Below are 21,012 nucleotides of genomic sequence, written 5' to 3'. Positions count from 1 at the left end.
GTTAATCGGTCTCGGGTAGCATAGTTTTTTTTTTCTCCCTGAAACTCGGGATTTTCGTCCAGCAAACAGAAAATCGATCGCACAAACATACGCAATTTACAAACAATATATACGAAGCAATATGGCCTTAGTCGCTGACGCTCCTAAAATCCTGCAACAACAACAACAACAACAACAGCCACCAAAGCTGTTATATTTTATTTGATTCCGACCTATATAATATCCACAAGCATAGCATAATGAGTCTGAAGATAACTTACACTTCGTTTGGCAAACAAAAAAAAAAAACCTTGTTACACAATTATTACAGAATCTTGTACACTGAGTGGCTTATACGCTCATTAATTATCAAGAAATTTTGTTCCTCTTGTGTATCGAGATTGATCTGATAATCAACCCCTACGACGATCCTATGGTCGAAAGCAACTCGTTACTGCCAGAGCCCAGTGAAAGCCGATAAGGGTCTTGCAGGTATCAGAAAGGCTACAGTCAATCAAATAACTACCCAATACAACAGTGGTAACAAAAGAGAAATTTCAGGAAGCACAAATCGTTGTACATGTCGCTGGTGGCCGAAAAGCAAATCGGGTTCCACTCCTGTCAGCAAAAAAAAAACAAGAAGGTACATTTAGAGTGGGATCTGGAACATCAATACTGGACATAGTGTTAATTATAATGCGGCTCCGGGGGATCCCCCCAACTCTGCATCAATACTGGACAGTTGAGGACTGGAGAAATGTTTCCTTCTCTGACGAATACCAGCTTTGCTGTTTCACGCTGTTGGGAGCACCAAACTATGGGGAAACCCGAATGTCAGTATGCATTCATTGATCCATTCAACTAGGCGTCAACAATTTAGTCTTGTTTTGGAAATGTAATACGTGGGGAATGCTTTTTTAGTGCACTTTGGACCACTTGATAATAACTTTATCATGTATGATCAATGGAGCAATATTTGGATATCACAGGTTATCTGCAAATTGTTTCCAACCAAGCACAACATCCCATCATAGCCACAGTGTATCCATCTACTAATAGGTCCTTCCAACAAGATAATGCGCCTTGTCACAAGACCAGAATTGTAAATAACTGGTCCCAGGAACCCAAGATTGAATTCAGCCTACCGCAATGGCTCTCTTTTCACAAGATTTCAATCCACTAGAGCACCTTTGGGATGAGGTATAAGGAATTCTTTGGAATCGAGATCCGCAATATACAATTTGCAACAACTGCGGGAAACATTTCAGTCAGAATGGGACAGCATCTTTATAGCATGTTTTCGAAATTATATTTAGTTCATTTCACGACGAATGTAGGTTGTCCTGAGAGCTAAAGAAGCCTCTCTAGCCCTCAAAATATCTGTGAGGGAAGTGGCCTCAGAACAGTGGCCACTTTACAGCTAAATTATATACTCTGTATAATAATATGTATTATAATAGTAAAGGACAATATTATACCGCGTGAAATTATTAAAAAATGTTAATTTGTTTATAATTTCACGTAGTATAATAGTGCAATTTATTAATGTACACACTGTAATGTATATTATTATTATATAATTTACTATATGGATAGAAACCACATAACATCCTTCCCGACTATATTATAAATAGCCGCTTTATTACGTACGCTTAGCTAATAAAGTGGTTAGTATAGTATAGGTATGCACTTATGTAATACATAAAACACAAAACCTTCATTTACCATCAAAATATGCCTACTCCAATTATTAGTAATTTAATGATTTTAAATCATTAGCAATTTACTGTCACGATGTTGTTCGGATATCAGTTAAACCTTGTTAAATATGCATTCCGGAAATTATCGTGAAACATTTGTAAATGACGATTATTATTTTGAATTTGTAATGCCGACTTAGAACCGGAACTGTGCAGTAGATTCGCTTCAGAAATATTAAATCATTTATCATTTTGAACATCGAGCCGTTCCATGTTTTCCTGTCTTCATGAAGTAAAAATAAAAGCTTCTGGTACTGGTATGGCTTGTTGTTGTAGGGTTTTAGGCGTATCAGCAACTTAGGCTATGTTGCGCCATATATAATATGTCAATAAATAAGTTGCGTGTGTCTTTAGAGAAAAAAAAAACAAAAAATGCTAACCTCAACTGAGACCGATTAACTTTGCCACGTGTAAAAAAAAAAAAATCCATAAAAATTTCTTATGTCATTGTTCCGGATTCGAGCTCTTGTCTTTTCCACCAAGTGCGAGGGGAACAGCGATTCTACCAATGGCATTAACAAGAGGAAATGAAGCATCCGAAAACATGACGCGAAACATTTTTTTCTGGCCCTAGGAACGTATTTCTATGTTATCATCATGAAATGGGATGAGGAAAAGCCATTCTCTAGTAGAATATTTTCGTATAAATTAATGCAGTGTTCAGGGTATACAAAAAGGAAAGAAAAGAAAACTCAGTAAAAAGAGAAAACTAGAAAATTGAAGATTTTGCTAATTTTGTTAAAATTCATAAAAGAGTGGATTGTCGGAAGAGGAATATTATAAAAGCGAAAGCGTAAATACAGTTCTCGACAAAATTAACAGAACAAAATGCTTTTCATTGTGAAAAGTGTCGCCGAAGACGAATATTTGATATAATAGGTTTCCTGGAATGCAAATTCCGAGTATCCAATAGAAATTGATCTACCACCTTACAGAGCCGCACATTATGCAAATTATTTATGCTTATAAAAGCACAGATTTGAGACCACATCGCTTTATTCCCTTTTTTTTTTTGGCTTGCGCAGTGGGATAGCCACATCTTCACTACTCAGGATGTTAAGTCATCGTCGTTTAGATGATTCTTTGAGATGTCGGGCCATTGGACGACTTGAAGCCGGGCATTCCAGGAGGAGTTGACATAAGTATAAGCTGGCTTAATGTGTCATTCAGTGTCTTCTCGGCAATATGAAAGCAGTTTCAGGAGAAGGAACCATTACAAGAAAAGCTGACCAAGTTCGCCCGAGGATTACATGAACCAAACCAGACTGCTGTCTGGCTGTAACAACACGACAGAACCCTATGATATTCTGTCATCAACTGTCTCTTGACGTTGCTGCGCCCACAGGTGAAAACATTTCCAACGGGCTGTGTTAAGAAGGCTCAATTCAAGTGGACTCTATGCGAGCAAACCAGTGGTTTGTATCCCATTAACCCGAAACCACTGCAGAGCTCGTCGAAACCGGTGTCACGAACATGTGACTTGGAGCCCTGGCAAATGGGGTACAGTTCTGTTCTCTGATGAGTCCCGTTTTCACATACAAACAGATTCTAGACATTATTTTGACCTGGAGACAACGAGAAATGCTGTATCTCTCGTCCAACCTCAGAGAAATGGACACTTACAGTGCAGGCTGTGTTCTCGGGTAGGACGGAATAATGATCAACTGCACACCCCTCTTCATGCTTTTGTTAAGGGTATCATAACTGTGCAGAAGTACCGCAAATAGATCCTCTAACCCTATGTGAGACTTTTTAGGGGTGCGTTGGCCTAGATTTTCTTTTCATGCACGACAACCCTACTGCACATAGAACTCAAGTGGTGAAGGAATATCTTTAAACTGAAGATATACAACGAATGCCGTGGCCATCATGATTACCAGACTTAAATCCGATCGAACATGCGTGGGACGTTCTTGGGGGCGTCGCATTGCACACCGACAGCCAACTCCTCGGTCACTTGGTGAGATAAGATCTGCTCTGCTGCAAGAATGTGATTTGTTGCCACAGAATCTTATAGACACCCTTATATCGAGCATAGTTCATCGCTGTTTAGCCGTTGGAGTGGATCATACGCCATACTGGTGTCACGTTACCATCTTTTTGAGAATCCTGTGTCTACTTACTGTAATATGACCTTTTTGGTAATAGTGTGTACCCGTTAGCGGTACAAGTGGTCCACCACAAAACCACGGCCTTTTTGACAATTCTATACAACCTCTATAAATGTCTCTTATACCTCTCTGAAGTTACTCGCTGTCTTCTGATTTCATCGTTATTCTATGGTACACCGCCATATCAAATTTTGTCCTCGCAAGCTGCACGAGTTACATCCAATGTTCTGTTAATTTAGCCGAGTAGTATACACGAGCCACAATACTAATTATTATTATGACAGTTGTTTGAAGATATTTTCTGATTAATATCGAATATTATAGAATAATATTCGATAAAAAATCGAATGTTATTCGATAAAAAAATCGATAAAAAATCGAATATGTTTTGTAAACCCCTGGCACCACCATGCTGTGCCGGGACTAATTGTATGTCTATCATTGCTGCAATTAAAGATTCTATTCTATAGATTCTATTCTATTATTTTCTAAACTTTCCAACTCGGTCACATTCTGTACAGCTTTATTCATTATTCTAAGAATTTATTAAGAATTTTATTTGCGTGCTTCAACTGTATAGGCATTCTTTGACCAATGCTGACGACGCACATGGAAACAAATACAGGTCACTTCCTCTTGCTGCTTCATATCTCAGCCAGTCATGTTGCAACAGGAACCATTGCAGTAAATCTTGTTTACATGGCATTCCAGCTGGAATCTCAGGAAAATACAGTCCTCTATTTAACTCAGTAATTGTCTGAATTGAGATGATAATATCGGTGGATAAAAGAACACATATTTTTTTCTAGAAAAAGAAATTGGTCCTTCCTGCATAAAGCTAAACTTATGTAACTGCTAATAAATTTTGTCATTACAATCACTCCCTTGAACTATATGTAGTTGTATTAAGGTTTTAGGATCATCAGCGACTAAGGTCATATTGTTCCGTGTAAATTGCATGTTCTGAGGCAGATTTTCTGTTTGTTGGACAAAAACCCGAATTTCCGGGAGAAAAACCATGCTACTCTCGCCTGAGACCAACTAACTCAGTCAAGTTGTGAAAAAGCCCATAGAATTTCTTCCAGTCATCCACAGGACTCGAACTCAGATGTTTTCCATACAGTGTGTGGAGGACGGTGATCCTACCAACCGTGCTACCCACGAGGGCCTATGTGTTATCAATTGTGTACTTTTCACAGTCACACATACTCAAACTCTATGAACCCAGCTGGCGTCGCGTTATTGGTAAAACGGAATATAATTTCAAGTTTTGAAAGAATTATTTATTTCACTGGAATAAAATGTGCAAAGGTTACTAGTTCTCCTGATAATAAACATTATTGGAAATTTCAAGTGTCTACCTAGTATAATTCAGGCGTCATCTGATTAGATATGTAAACTTAGCCGAAATCTTTACTGCACGATAATGATATAAATTCTCCCTCAACCAGTAAAAACTTCAGTAGAGAAAGTGTATTCTTCGCATGTCTGTTTAAGTAGACACATTCCTTGATTAGTCGTACAAGGTTTCATTTCAAATGATATTGACAAAAAGAAAACTGCCACGCAAGCTTGCTGAAACATTAATTCCAAATCTCTTTACAATGCGTGGATACAAAATCTGAGCTTATAGAGACGACAGAAAGAGAGAAACCTTATTTTATTGAATTTCTAGTCAACGTTAAAAAGAGTGTAACTGGCTGCATTATTACGAGGCTCATAACATGCACAGCTAATGATAATACTAGCTGTAATCTCAGGAAAATATAACTATTCGTCATAAACTGATTCTTTCTGTATGAATAACACGAAGAATCGTCGATTTCTTTTTACAGACTGGGATAAAGGGAAGAAATGGTTCACACCATGGGTCTCTCTGAACATGACTCAAAGCTGTTTATGGCGACCACCAGCTTCGTCATCCAATCCCCTAAGGTAAGTAGTCCATCTGTCAAATAGTGGATCGAAAAGTCCATCCTAGTGAGGAGGAAATCACAAATCGATTAAAAATTGAGTACTCAAGTCAAGCCTAGTCCTTGTCTGGTGATTTTTTTAAACTACGGAAGAGTGTGATATTTTGAGAGCCTCCCTACATTATTCAGGTTATGCAACCTGACAAAAACTGCCCTTGGAAGTAAGCTAGTCAGTGGCTCACGTGAATAGTAAGATCCTTCGTAATACATCGATGTACTATGTAATCAGCACCAAGGATGGTGCTGATTACGTAGTATACCATTGCATAGTATGTACGAGAATTATAAAGATCGAGAATCAGCACCAAGGATGGAGCTGATTACTTCATTCTTGTGTCACAACCAATCAGATCTGTCAGAAGACTAACCATCTACTGTTTTCGGTTGTAGCAGAGTGATACGGAATCCCTTGGGATATCTTCAAACGCACACTCATTCCTTCCCGAAAAACTGAGCACTTGGAGCTTATTGGAGAAAATCTCTCTCTCTCTAATGTCCTTTGGTATAGCCAAAAAAATCGAAACAAGACCGTAGTGGCATGGTTGTATTTGCATGTCAATAGAAGCTATCTTTTTCTTAAAAACATTTATGATCTGCGCACCTGTAGTTCTATAACAAGACTTGAAATAAAATCTTCCTTTATTGTTTTAAATCGACTTGTGCTTAGACATCAGATTCTTGAGGGATGCAGGGATATGGATGTTTATCCTATGCCGCTGTGTACAGAGAGATATTGAATTACATAAAAAACTCGTCATTAATATTTTATCTCACGGACTTCTGTAAAGCTCTGTTCATAAAGTAAACTGTAGGCCGACTAATATGTTTGTAGCTCAGTGGCTTCATATTCAAAATAACATGTACCACAGTTAATTTTTATATTATAATTGTTCACACGTAAGCTTCAACTACATAATGCGCTGAGGATTATAGACCTATAATTTGTTGAATTGAGAAAGCGAAAGATAAAGCTGTGGATCACATGCGATCCACAGGCTTCCACTGATATACAAAGGTATGACAGAGCTTAAATGAAAGGATTGAGGAAAACGTGGGAAAAAAGAGAGTTTGGTTTAAGGAGGAAACAATTAATGCATTTGGTGTGATGAGAATGTTGACGCAGTGACATCCACAAAGGAACAAAAATTTATGTATATTTTTCATAGATTTGGAGAAGCTTTTGATCCGGTGGATGGAGTTAAATTATAGAACATATTGGAAAGGTTAGGGAATGGACTGAAAGGAGAATTATTAATAGATTGTATTAGGAAAAAAGTAATACACTGGTGTGCAAAATTTAAGGACCAGTCAGGTTTTCACCTTTAGCTTCTCATAGGAGTGGCCTGGATATGGGAAAAGCATACCAAAGGAACCTCGTGCGGTACAGAAATGATGAAGGATACAACACTGACACAACAACGGAAACAAAACGGTACAGAGGGACTTTATTCAAAAAGGGCAACATAGCACTCGCTGCCATGATACAGATGCATCCCTGCCAAAGAAGGAACAAAGGGAAGAGGTAGTCCTCAGTAGGAGATATGGCCACCCCTAATGTCGATGCAGGTTTTGCACCGCCTGTCCGTACTTAGAACAATGTTGTTGATAAGTTCTTGCGGTAACATCGTCCATTCCTTTGTCAGCGCCATCTTCAGCTGGTGAACTGGTGGGTGTGGATGTGCTGCTAGGCGTCTCCCCAGAGTGTCCGATATGTGTTCGATGGAATTTAGATCGGTGGAATGGGCAGGCCAATCCATACGAACAATGTCCTCACTTTCCAAAAGCATATCAACAGCTGAAGTGCAATGGGTTGTGGCGTTATCATCCATAAAACACGAACTAGGCCTGACTAGCCGAGTTATGGAGCGCGAGTGCAGTGGCACACGCTCTTTGGGTGGACCGGGGTTTAAGCCCGTGACTACTAAATACGATTAACATTTGTATTGATTGATTTATTGTAAACTCTACTAACCTGGTGGTCGTGCCGGAGTATAAACAAGAACTAGGGGCCAATGGCACCTCGGAACAGATGCACATGGGGAAGGACTACATTACTCAGTACAGTTTGGCGCATTATAGCCTTAGATGCTGATGCGCCATAAAAATCCTAATAACCAACCAACCAACCAACTCAGTACAGTATTGTGCCCCGGTTACAGTGCCGCCTTCCAGTATCTGGAGTTGTGTACGTCCATCCAAGATAACGCCTCCCCAAACGAGAACACCTCGACCGCCATATCGATCCCTTTCAGTGATGTTTGCTGGGTGATACCGTGTGCCAACCTCTAGCCAGTTTAGCTGACGTCCAGAATCGCTGCTGAGACTGAATCTACTCCCATCAGTATCTTAAGAGTATCTTAAGTAAAGATTTTGTGGTCGTAACCTTTAGAAATAGTGTTGGCCCTTAAGTTTTGCACACCAGTGTAGTTTGGAGAGAATAAGGTGAGATGAAAGTGTAGAGAGAGAGAGAGAGAGAGAAGGAGTGTAAGGCAGGAGTGTTGTATGTCCCGAATTTATTTAATATACATGTATGTAGACGAAATGGTTATAGAGGCATTTGGTAGAGAAAATATGGACCGAAGGATTTAAATTTGGAAGACATGGCGTTTGTATCAGATTCTGAGGAAGGATTGCAGAAATTGGTTTACAAAGGAAAGTTGCGATAGGTTTGCGATGATAATAAATATTGAGAAAACAAAAGTTATGAAAGTCGAAAGGGAAAGGCGTGATTTAAATATTGAAATTGGATGAGAGAAAATAGAGCAGGTGAGCTAGTATATGAGGAGCCTAATAGTTGACGAAGCAAAGAACAACAGAAATAAGAGTAAGAATAGCAATGGGTAAAAAACTTTTGAGAAGCAAAGAAGAGTATTAAGTGCAGATTAGGTATTGGTCTGAGGAAAAGATTGGTATGGTGTCTGGAATACTGTGTGATACTTCATGGGGCAGAGACTTGGATCCTGAGATGGAAAAAAATAAAAGATAGGAAAATTAGTTTTGAGATGTGGGTAAGGATGAAGATGAAAAGGATCGGATTGATAAAGTGAGGAATGAGGAGGTTCTGAGAAGGGTGGCAAGAAGAAATGTTCCACTGAAATAATCAGAAGGTGGAAGAGAAATTGGGTTGCGCATTTTTTTTTTTTTTTTTTTCAGGGTGAGGGTGAATGATTGATTAAGGACGCGGCGGTGGGAAAATTTGAGAGCTAGAGGTTCAGAGGAAAATTGAAAAACTATGATAGACGAACTGAGAGTGAATGATAAATATGGGGAGGTGAAGAGGAGGGCTGAGGATAGGGACATATGGAGTGTATGCGGACCTAATCCTGTGTTGAGTGCATTTGGACCTATTCCTTGGCAGAACACTGATGTTCATGAATGGAGCTGCAAAGTTTAGCTCATTGGAGAAGCTTTTGATCCAATTCTTGAATACTGTATATTCGTTTTAGCAAAGATTATGAAGCAAAGAATAATACTATTTTACTAAAAGAATTTAAAGTAATAGTAAAGTTATCTTAATTTTTAAGATAACTTTATGGGACCGTATTATAAAGGATTTCAATTCATTTCTAGTTTTATGGTTGATACTGGAATATTAAAATCCTTATTTCATCGCGGTATTGTGGATTGGTTAAGCGTTGAGTAGAAATTTGCTAACACAGGTATTGAATTTCTAGTAGTTATACTAATGATGGCTAGTTGCCTCACCTCCACTAATTAAGGAAGTGACAGAATTAGAAATGCAAACGAAACAACAGTGCTCACGGCAGTACCTGTATGTAAATATACGACAGAAACTGGATGCGTGTGTGTGTCGGGAACTTGTGTGGTTCAGAGAAATGTGACATGACTGGGTTTTAGAAAGATTGACCCTAACTAGTTATCCGAATTCTAAGTGAAGAGTGATATGGAGATCAAAACATGTGAAGTTATAGTGGCTATTCGAGCATTTTACGCATTGCTTGATTTGGCACACACGTCGAAAAGAGGAGGGTATTGCGTTATTTAACAGCAAGAAGAAGAAGGTCTTTGACGCACACTGCCATACAAAATATAAGACAATGCAATTCGTTAGTATCGAGTTCCCACATTAGAGGCGATAGCCGCTGGAAAAAATTCCCCTTATAATCTTTTCAACAAACTTCAGCATAGATAACCCATCGTGGTGTTGATCCATTCCTGTTTACGGAAGGATTCTTGAGTATATTAATTACAATTACAGAAAATGCGGTTATGTTTTCAAGACTGCTGTAGAAATGGACATTGTCATATTATATGAAACTGCAATTTAGGTCATATTTGGCGAAGTGTGAATTTTACTGCCTGTTTATCAAGTTACCTTAATAAATTAAAATAAGTTAATCGTAATATTAAATTAAAGAAAGACAACTGTGAATACAAGTACCCACCTCTAGCAGTGCAAACAATTATCTTCCTGCCCTAGAGAAGACATCCTCACACCCACCAGAGGCCAACAGAAACACCCACAATAAATGAAAATTAACATGAATAGCTTCTTCAGGGGAACACCAAATGTATTCAAATTCAGGATATGTAGGGACCAGGGAACAGTCCACAGTTATTTAGAGGCTACTCAAACATCTCTGCATAACCCTTGCTTGTTTGTAGTAGTCGTATCGTTCTTGAGAATTTCAATGCTGCTTTAGTTCTTCTAGCATCAACGATGCAAGAACAACTTGGTTTCCAAATGTATTTATGAACTCTTCAACTGGCAGAGCCCTCAAAACATTACGTACTCCAAAACACGATCATCAGAGGCCTAGTTAGAAGTCAAAGATGTAGACACGTGTGTTTTTCCTAAACTATGCATCCAGTGAAGGTAAGCAGTGTGAAATTGAACTTGAAGGACCACGTCTGCAGCTCCAGTGCCCACTGGCGCCCTTCGCGACAGCTTAAAAACATAAGTCAAGTTTCATTGAGACAAAATAGTCTTGAACAGTCTTGATAAAGCAGCTGTTTAAACCTATCGCCCTTAGCTCTCGACTTACCGGTTACTGGTTAATATATACATCTCCATCCAGCTGAAGGTATTTTAATATTACCCACCATTACTTTTCGAGGTGATTGCATCAAGGGAAACAATTGGTTAGGTTCTAGTCCTACAACGCTTCCTCCAGTCCAACTTTTTCTTTTTACTGAAGTTTTTCTATCTAGCAGCCACTGAAAAAACGTAAAAATTATAGTTTGCACCGATATATCACTTCTGATGTTTTCCTTAGGACCTCTACTGCACGTGCCCCGAAAATTATGATTCTCGTGAATTCGGTGATATCGCCTGCTTTGCCAATGGATAACGATGCCGAAACTATAGGAATCTAATGGAAATGTTCTTATTTATAAATAAGCCAGCGAAATTAAGTTTGAATAGACGTTATTATGCTAAATAGAAAGTTATGGACTACTGTAATTTTGATACACGTTATTTTAATTTGCAGTTGTAAGACCATACAAAAACGGTTGCGCAAATCCTTTTGTAAATTAGCCTAACATTTATCCAAATCCCAGTATTCCACACTGCTTCTCAGCCTGATTTCAGTACAGAATTCAGAAACGTCGCCTTATTAAGTGCATGAGTTATGGTGGGAAGTAAAATTTACTCATACACAATGTGTAACTTTATTTTAGGCAATAATTCAAAGTAGTTTTATTAGTGTTTCTCTCGCATCTATTTAATTTCCAAGATCATTTATACTAAGTGGCTGCCTGTTCTATGCGAGCATCTTTTCATATAAGGATCGCTATTCTAGGAAATCAACGAATCTGGTGTATCAATCAGTCCATTGAGAACTGCCCTCACAAAAATCCCTGCAAAGATCACAAATGGGTGCTCTCTAAAGATGATATCAGAATGCTAGAACCGAAATATGCTGGTGACTAAATTCTTTCTTCTCCAGAGCAGCAATGTGTTATTTGCTACTGCAATGAATCGATCATTGCTTCAGCTGTAGATGGTTATGGCTCAGTTTTCACCTAAAGAGATAGCGGGGGGATTGCGCCTCAATTTCCAGTAGTTCGCACTTATTTGTAACGGAGCTCTCATTGATATAATCGCGGTCTGCACATCCTCTCACAGTTTTGTGCCTGTTTCCGAAATCATTTTATGAATCATTGAATTGTACTATTAACTAATTCTACAATTCAGCTTTTCTCTTGTCAGTGATGATTTTAATTTTCTTCTCCACAGAGAGTCAACGTCCAACGAATATTCTCATCAAACCTTGCTTGCATTGGTGTAAAGATACTTGATGTTCTACACCATTAGACGGAATAACTAACTCTAATTTTCACGACCCTACCATGTGATATAGACCAACGTCCACAAATTTCATTTACTCAGATTCTTTACCAATCTCATTCGTTAAGTGAATGCCTTGCCAAAACTTCTGTATCACCTGTCTAGGATTCAGTGATGTCCACTGAAGTTTGGTGACTCACATTTAAGAAGATTTTCCAAAAGACTATTTCCCATTTGTGTTGTGTGGATGATTGTGTTACAATCATCCGCCAAAGAATACTGTAAACAACATACTTCTAATAAAGCCCAGAGTGAAATTTGGGTTCTAGTCCTGAATATACGGGAGGAACTCTATGAACTTTTTTTCATATCATAGAAGAGTTAGTCAGTCTGGGGCCAGGGTTGCGTTGTTTCTTTTCCTAAAGGTTCAAATTTATCCAGAAAATAAGAAAACGTCCATGACAGCACATAAAACAAACATATAGACACAATATCTGACCTTAGTTACTTGGCACAAAATCAAACAACAATAAACAGAATTGGCAATAAGTTCCTGTTCATCCCGATGCCTTAATCCTAATAGCTCTGCCTACAAAAATCCAAGTCAAGCGGTGTTTTCGTACATGTATCCAAATACCTTAACCTGCAAAAGGTTAAGGTATTTGAATGTCGAATACCTTAACCGATATTCGACATTCAAGCATACAAAATCAGCCGCTTTAATGTTCGAAGAATTCCATGGACTGCAGAATGCAAGTGGTCACAAGTGAAACGTAGAAGATTTCACCTGTAATATTTCACTTGTATAGGGGGTGAAACAAGAAACAATCCTGAAATAAGAAGAATAACTAACTAGCACGCCATATGAACTGGCAATCGTTGTAGACTGTGAATAACCCCCCCCCCGCCTCCCAAACCAACCCACTGACCAATCTTTTTATCGGCGTCAGAAGAAATGAAGTGACCACAATACTAATTTTATTTTTGAATTCCGAATGAATTAGTACTTTGAAACAAATGCATGTTCAATAATAAAATTAAAAAATAACACTTTTATGGAGGTGTTTACTGCAAAATACCTTATAACTAGCTTTCACTTTATATTCTGTTATGATGCTAATCAAGATGTTTTAAAAGAAACATACTGTAAAAATCTGCTCCCACAAAGAACCAGTTACTTTTTTTACTTCTTAGCAGGAAGCAAAAAAATCTTACACTTGAATTTCAAATGCTTATGTATGGTACTTCACAAATACTTTCCAACCTAAACAAATACCAGGAATGACTTTTCAAGAAGAGGCTGTTTATTCGAGTAATTAGAATACGAGTCGCAGCAACTTAGTCCATGAGACATTAAGTACAAGGTCATCAAGAAAAGACGTAACGGTTTTGAATGTTTATATTTTTCGATGTATTGCGATGCATTGGCTGGTTTGGTGTCATTAAACACGTAATACATGCGAGGTTGTTAATCTAGCAAATCATATTCATTGTGATTCCTGTGTTAGTGTGGTCAAGACCATTCTCAGATATCGGTCCTAGTTTGGGGTAACTTGGCGTAATTTACCATAAATCAGCCGATGTTTCCTCAGAGATGACCACATCAGCTGTGATTTCACTTCTCAATTCTTTAGAAGTGTGTGAGGATTATTCCTGCAGACATCGTCCTTCAGAAATCGCGAGAGAAAATAATGATAGGGTTTCAGATCCGCCGAGTACACTGACTAAAATCATGCAATTCCATTCAGTCCCATATCATCTAGTATATGAATTAGAGATGAGTCTATCATTAAAACTACGGTCCTTCATTTCCTGAAGAAATGAGGGACCGCAGGAAATGAAGGAAATTTCTTCAAGAAATTAAGGACCTCAAGAAGAATGAAATATCATTATTCTGGTCCTTTTGTGTAACCAGTGTTCGTTTTAAACTCACGCTGTACTATAATAAAATTACTAGATTGAAAAAAAAAAACATTTTCACAAAAAACAAACAGACAATACGCTGCTCAGTAATATATCACTAACCCCTTAAAGAAAAAACAAATATTCCGATATCTTAGGTGTTTAATGACAACAAAATTACTAATGCTAGCCCAATGTATAAAAAAATATAGAACTACGGCATTTTTTCTAGATGACCTTGTATTCTTGTTATGCATCCTATGGTAGGTTTGCCTGTTTCGCGGGATGAAAAACACTACTTTACAAAACCCATACATCCATCGCCCATGACCAATTAACTTGGGTCATGGTGTGTGTGTGAGACTGACTGACTGACTGCAGAGATGAATTTCCAGGTGGTGCATTGATTCTGAATTATAAAGAATAAATATTAAAAAAAAGCGATTTATCAAATATTTTTTATGGATCGATATTCATATTCTCTTCACAGCTGATCATCATCATCATACCAAAAATAATTTGATACCCCCACCATTTTTGTTCCTTATCTTTAAGTTGGTGGTAAACACAACTTTCTTTATTTCGGGCTACAAACATAGACAAAATAAACATAATAGGGAAAGTTGTGCGATAAAAAAAACTCAAGATCAACCATGGCCATCTGAAATCGAATACGTCAGGCATTAGCTTTCAAAAAGAAAGAACGAGCCAGTCATCACCAACCAGCCAAGTAGGAAGAATGTGAAGAAATAAATGTCGTAAACGTTTAATGCATTACTCAATAATTGTATTTTAATCAAACAATTACATCGAATACTTTCCGTGCAAGGAAATCAGAGTGAAAATAAAGCTAAAAGTCGACAACACCTTTTGAGATACGACGCGACCCCCCACTTTGGAAAGTTTTGCCTTAATCATATTAAACTTTAAAAGTAGTTTTCATTGTAATTTTAGGACATTGCATCACCTTGTAGGAAAATAACTTCATTAAATATATAAAATTCAGCGTTCCTTTTAAGAATCTTCAATATAACAATCTGTTGTTTGTAGCGTTTATAAAGAAATAAGGACGGTTCAGTCACATGAACCCTACTCAGCGAAATAGAAATAATGCAATCCAAATTATTTTGTCTTTAAGATAATTTTACTTAAATTGTATAGAACTTGCCTTAGCTGAGTGGTTAAGTATAAGGGTCAAATACACGCGCTCAAGCCAAGTGACTATTAAATACAGTGATGTACTTGTATTTCTCTTTCTTTTGTGAACTCTTCTCACTTTATTTGGTCATCCCAGAGTATAATCAAGACAATTATTTAATTTTATATTTATTACACAATCTTATAAGATATAATTTAACCTCATATGTAATACGCTATACAAATAAATAAATAATCTAAATAGATGTTAAACAGTGCGTAAAATAAAATAAATGTTTTCTGTTTATTCTCCGTGACGGCCACATAAGGTCAGACGAGCAAACAAAATAGAGAATACAAGAACAGCGCCGTATTTAGTAGTGACGTGAGCTGGTCACTCAAACGCGTTTATCTCTTAATCCCCGTTCTTGGTTACTCGGTCGGTCTCTCGGTTTGTTTTGAATATAGAATAACTGAAAGTCACACACTTGATTTGCTTTATAAAATATGCATATTTTATAAAGTACAGGTAACCATGAATTTCGAATGTTGAGGAGAAATGCGCGATGTCAGTTGAGTTTGTTTATTAGTGTAACATTTGGATATATATTATTATTATTGGAAACGATACAGGCGAAGAATCGGAATCCTGATACCTTGTGATCTCATGGTTGTAAGATGAGCAACGACTGTTTATCTTTTCAGTTTAAAGTGGCATGCTAACCAGAGGACTGGAAAATTTTCTGTATGCTTAAAATTTCACTTATTTTGTTATTATTTATGTTTTTTCCTGTACGATTCTGAAGTACTTGGCCATGAGTGCCAAGCGATTTTCGACCGCGATATACAGAATGCTCTTTCGAAGTGATTTAATTCTGTTTTTAAAAAAAGGCGGAAGGAAATCCGCCTTTTTTTTTTCTTATTATATTTACTGATTTCTTTACTAGCAAAACTAACATCAACAGCCGCTTGGTCACTGGTGGCACCGCTCCTGCCTCCACTTGGCGGGACCGAAAACACGGGCGCAGAGATGACATACACAGCTAAAATGAGCAAAACGTGGATTTCACGAGTCATCTGCCAAAAGAGCTAACAAGCTTCCCTCTGGAATGGGCCCCCCAGAGGATCATGGCCTACCTCCTGGCAACACCAGGTGCGCCACGGTCTCTTTTGAGACGGCACGTGTTTTTCTGGGACTGGCCCAGTTTCCCGTGGTGTGGATGGGCACCCAGAATCACCTCTCCAGGTGATTGATGCTTCTGGGTAGCCAAGCGGCCAGAACATAACAATAGAACATACAAATAATACACACAAACCTACACCAAACACATTTCTGGACCTTTTAAAGTTGATTCTATCCTTCACAGAGAGGCGAGGAGGAGTTGAACAAGCGTTCTAGGTGCCGCCCTTACATATAGGGCTTGTTGAGGACATGTGTCCACATATCCGCAACAAGCTCTAAACAAGAAACTATGAATGAAAAGAACCATGACTCATCAGAAGCTAAAAAAGATTAAAAGAGACCTATCTTCGCAGGAAATACCATCCTTCCTAATTGCAATCATTGGGTACGCAACTATTAAGTAAATTGTCTCATTTTCTCGTAGTAATGAGGCAGTAGCTGTCTCTCCAAAAACGGTTAACAGACTTCATTCTAGGGATCTTCTAATAGAAAAATCTCAAACAAGGCATTCAGAGTAGCCGTTAAAAGAAAAACTTTTGGTGGACTCCCAGTTTCAATCACCTCTCATTTAAGGTCACTTCTCTACAGGGGAATTATAACTCAGTGGGATTTGCTGACCGTCTCAGAGGAGGAAACTGTTGAGGAGGTTAAAGATCAGAAAGTTACATGCTAAACGGATTATGACTAAAAAGGATGGCAATTTAATACCCGCACGCAGCATCATACTTACTCTCAGTACTCCTGTCTTGTCCCAAACAGTTAAAGCAGTGGTTTTCAACCGGGATGTCGCGGCATCTTAGGGCGCCGCAACAACATTCCAGGGGTGCCACGTAATTTGGGTTTAAGTTACTTAAACTTATTATTATTTTTTAATTTATATGTTTATTTCATTGTAAAAAGATGTACAGTATCTTTTTAAATTTGTGGTGATCTATAATTGATGCTTACTTTGTACCTCTATACAAAGAATAAAATTATATACTGTTTATATGTATATATATAATTTGTATTATGAAATGTAATTTTTATAATTATATTATTGTAATAAATAACATATACATTGAAAAAATTGAGTAGGGGTGCCGCAAAATAAGATAAATTACTTAGGGGTGTCGTTATAAAAAAAGGTTGAAAACCACTGAGTTAAAGCATGTTATTTGTTATTTAGAATTCGTCCTTATGCACCAAATCCGATCAGATGCTACAAATTCCAAAAATACGGCCATTCACAGACGACATGTCGAAGCGATGCAGTCAGTCCTCTTTGTGGGTCAGAAGAATACAGCCAATCAGAGTGTACTGTCTCTTCTCCTTCTCCTCCGTGCCTAAGCTGCAAAGGAAATCATCCAGCCTTCTCTAAGACTTGTGAACTATGGAAACTTTGGGGAAAAAAATTCAAAAAGACAAGGTCGAAAAGGCGCCTCCGTAGCCAGGTGGGCAGGAGTGGCATGCGTAGCACACGCTTCTTGATTAGACCGGAGTCCGAGCCCGTGACCACCAAATACAGAGGATGCGGAAAGGTCAGGGAATGACCACCGCATATCCCCGGAGCAATATGGCCTTAGTTGCTAATGCTCCTAAAAAACAAATAACAAACAAACAACAAACAAGGTCGAAAACAAATTAACTTATCTGGAAGCACGGAAACAAATCTTAGCAAATATGCCTGCACATTTTTATGTAGGTACTGTTAAAGGCTACAAAGCAGTAGTCATTCAAACAGACGTCTCGATTGCCTGGAATATATCTCTGGTCACCTGAACCTGATCAGTAATTCGCCCATCAAAACAAACACAGGCACACCATTGAGATTACCAGCATTCTAATCATTATTGCACTTTAAAAAGAGCCAGCTCCAAAGGATCTAACCATAGCACAGCTCACTGTTTCTAAGTAAAAAAAAAACAGTCGAATTCTACCAACATGGAAATAGTTTATCCAACGAAAGAAACTGATGCAATACTGATGCTATCTACTGAAGATGATATGGATAATGGTCGTCCTGTCTTTCCAAAAAAAAAAAAGATAAGCGGAAACACAAGACGATATAGATCTACTTACTCAAAGGATCAGTCAGATTAAGTATCCATGTCTAAGTCTAAGTAATATAGAATATAATTCAATGGAATTGCTGACGCTTGAGCAGCAATATTGACGAACTAACTGACCTACAATAGTTGAACAATATGATCTTTTAGTCTGAGTCTACAGGAAACTTTATTCGTCATATTTTAGTAGAATGTACATCTTTTAATAATGAACGTCGTTTATGTTTTGCCCATCTGTCTGAGCCCATACACTCAGGCAGATTTTATCGGACGACGCCAATGTATCAGATGTACTCAAGTTTTTACAACTGATTAATATATACAGTAGTTTTATTTATATTGCTTCAATATTTAATGCGTTATAACTGTTTTTATGTCATACATGTTTAATATTAGATATGTTATTTTATTGTATATTTTTATACTTTATACCTTAAGACTTGACGCACAATAGCCTTAGATACCGATGCCCCACAAAACTCCTAATAACCAACCAACAGGAAACTTACCTTCGTCCAGGTTTGTTTTGTAAAGTAAAAAATTGTATCATATATAGACCCGACAGAAACACAGTCACCTCTGTTCTCGTGTGGAAATTGCGATCCTTGTTAAATCCAGTATCCATTCCAGACATATTCCTCTCCAAACCGCTTTAGAAATAGCAGCGATACGCATCATCATTGAAATCGCTTTAATCCTGGTCTCAATTTATATCCAGCCAAATTTTTCGCTTGCTCGTACTGATCTTGATAATATAGTGGCTCAATATTATCACCTAAGTATTAGAGGTTGGCTAATATAATCTTTACTAGATGATTATCAACTCATTTAGCTAAACACAGGATCTCGCATCTATATTTATCACCTGACTGGGGCTCCTTCTGCTTTAGATATATCAGTATGTTCTCCTTCTGTCCTAGTATGGAATGGTCACTGCTGAGTGATCCACATAACAGTGATCCTTTCCATTTATCTGTAAAATGCAAACGCAGTTGCCCCCCCTCGATTTTCAAGTTGCACCACCTGGAACTTCCATAAGGCAAATTGGGATAATTGTTCAAAACACATCCACCTTGATGATCAGCTGATTCGGTCCTCTCCTATTGAAGATGTAACCGCACATATCACTAATGAAATAGTAGATGGTTTGCAAAATACAGTACTAGACGATTTTGAAATCAGTTTTGGAATAGGGATTGTGCCCTTACGAAATCAAGTAAGGTTAATGCCTGAAACCAATTTCATAAATTTCCCACTGCTGATAACCTCTTTAATTACAAGAAACTCAAAGCAGAAGCACGACGAATTAGACGGAAGATTAAACGAGAATTATGGAAAATAATTCAGACTCTGAATGGTAAATATCATCAAGTTCCCTCCTCGATCTTTCGCTGGAGGAGTAACGGTTTGTTCTCTCCTGCTGAAATAGCAGAAGCACTTGCTGAAGCTTTCTTTGCAGCTGCTTTCAGCTGCTACTGCATATGACTCACATTTTCAATATATTAAATCTTGTGCCTAGCAGTACAAGATTCTATCCTGCTATCCATATAATCAACTTTTCACGTTAATATAAACAGTCCTTGAGCGTAATTCTTCTAGCAATGCTGCAGGCCCGTATGGCACTGCTACATCATGCTGAAACATCTCAATGAGAAACTATGCTTTCCCTATTGATCTTTTACAATGGGATCTTTAGAGAAAACACATATCCACTACTTTGGTATTATTCAATTGAGTTAGCTTTCCCGAAATCAGAAAAGATCCCCCTTCCCCCACTTCTTATCAATCTCCCTTACCAGCTGCTTAGGCACGATACTTGGAAAGGATGGTACGTTGAAGACTTATTGGATCTTAGAAACACAGAACATCTGAATTGACCATCAAGTACGGCTTTCGAAAGAACCGATCCACCTTAGATGTGTACATCAAAGCCGAAGCTAGCATCCGCAATTGGTAACGGTATCGCTAGATATTCATAAAGCCTTTGACACCACACGGACATATGACATTCTCAAAGACCTACATAATTTCGGCCTGAGAGGTTACTTGCTCCAACTGATACAAAACTTCTTCAACCTCATTACTTTTCAGGTTTGTTACCAGATTTCATTATTCTGCATATATATTCAAGAATAGAGGCATACCACAAGGGGGGGTCCATTCTGAGTGCAAAATTATTTACAATCATGAGTAAACAGTATGACCCGATACATTCCGAGCACAGCTGAAGCATTTATGCAGATGATCTCATTATTTCCTGTCACTCTCAAAATACGAGTACCGTAAAAAGACAGCTCCAATGGCGATAAATAAACTAGAATTTTGGACTCTCAAAATTTAATACCGAATATCTTCGGTATAATTTGGTATCCATTTCGAATAAAGAATTCGAAATAAACTTCGAATATGGATAAAAAATGGATAAAAAACTTAACTTTCGGGCTCATGTAACAAATCTCCGAACTAACTGTCTACAGAAACAAAATATTCTTCAATCAATATTAACTACATCATGGCGCAGACAAAAAGACTCTCTTTTACGTCTATATAAGGTATTAATCAGATTGGGACTTGATTACAGAGTCTGGTCTATGATTCAGCAAGGAAAAGTATTTTGCAATGACTTAATACCATTCAGTACAGAGCTCTTCAGACAGTTCTTGGAG

At 37.9% G+C, this 21,012-nt stretch overlaps 1 protein-coding gene across 1 annotated transcript in view; it reads right to left on the bottom strand.

The window, feature by feature from the left end:
- Nucleotides 1-21,012, bottom strand: part of LOC150084499 (homeobox protein Dlx6a-like) — a 73,546-nt gene that overhangs the window by 6,101 nt on the left and 46,433 nt on the right. The window lies entirely within an intron of this gene.

The sequence above is a fragment of the Mastigoproctus giganteus genome, chromosome 6 (genome assembly GCF_048544385.1).
Source record: "Mastigoproctus giganteus isolate SK-2022 chromosome 6, ASM4854438v1, whole genome shotgun sequence".
Classification (NCBI taxonomy): domain Eukaryota; kingdom Metazoa; phylum Arthropoda; class Arachnida; order Uropygi; family Thelyphonidae; genus Mastigoproctus; species Mastigoproctus giganteus.
Note: the sequence above shows the minus strand (reverse complement) of the source record. Positions and strands in the feature narration are given on the sequence as shown.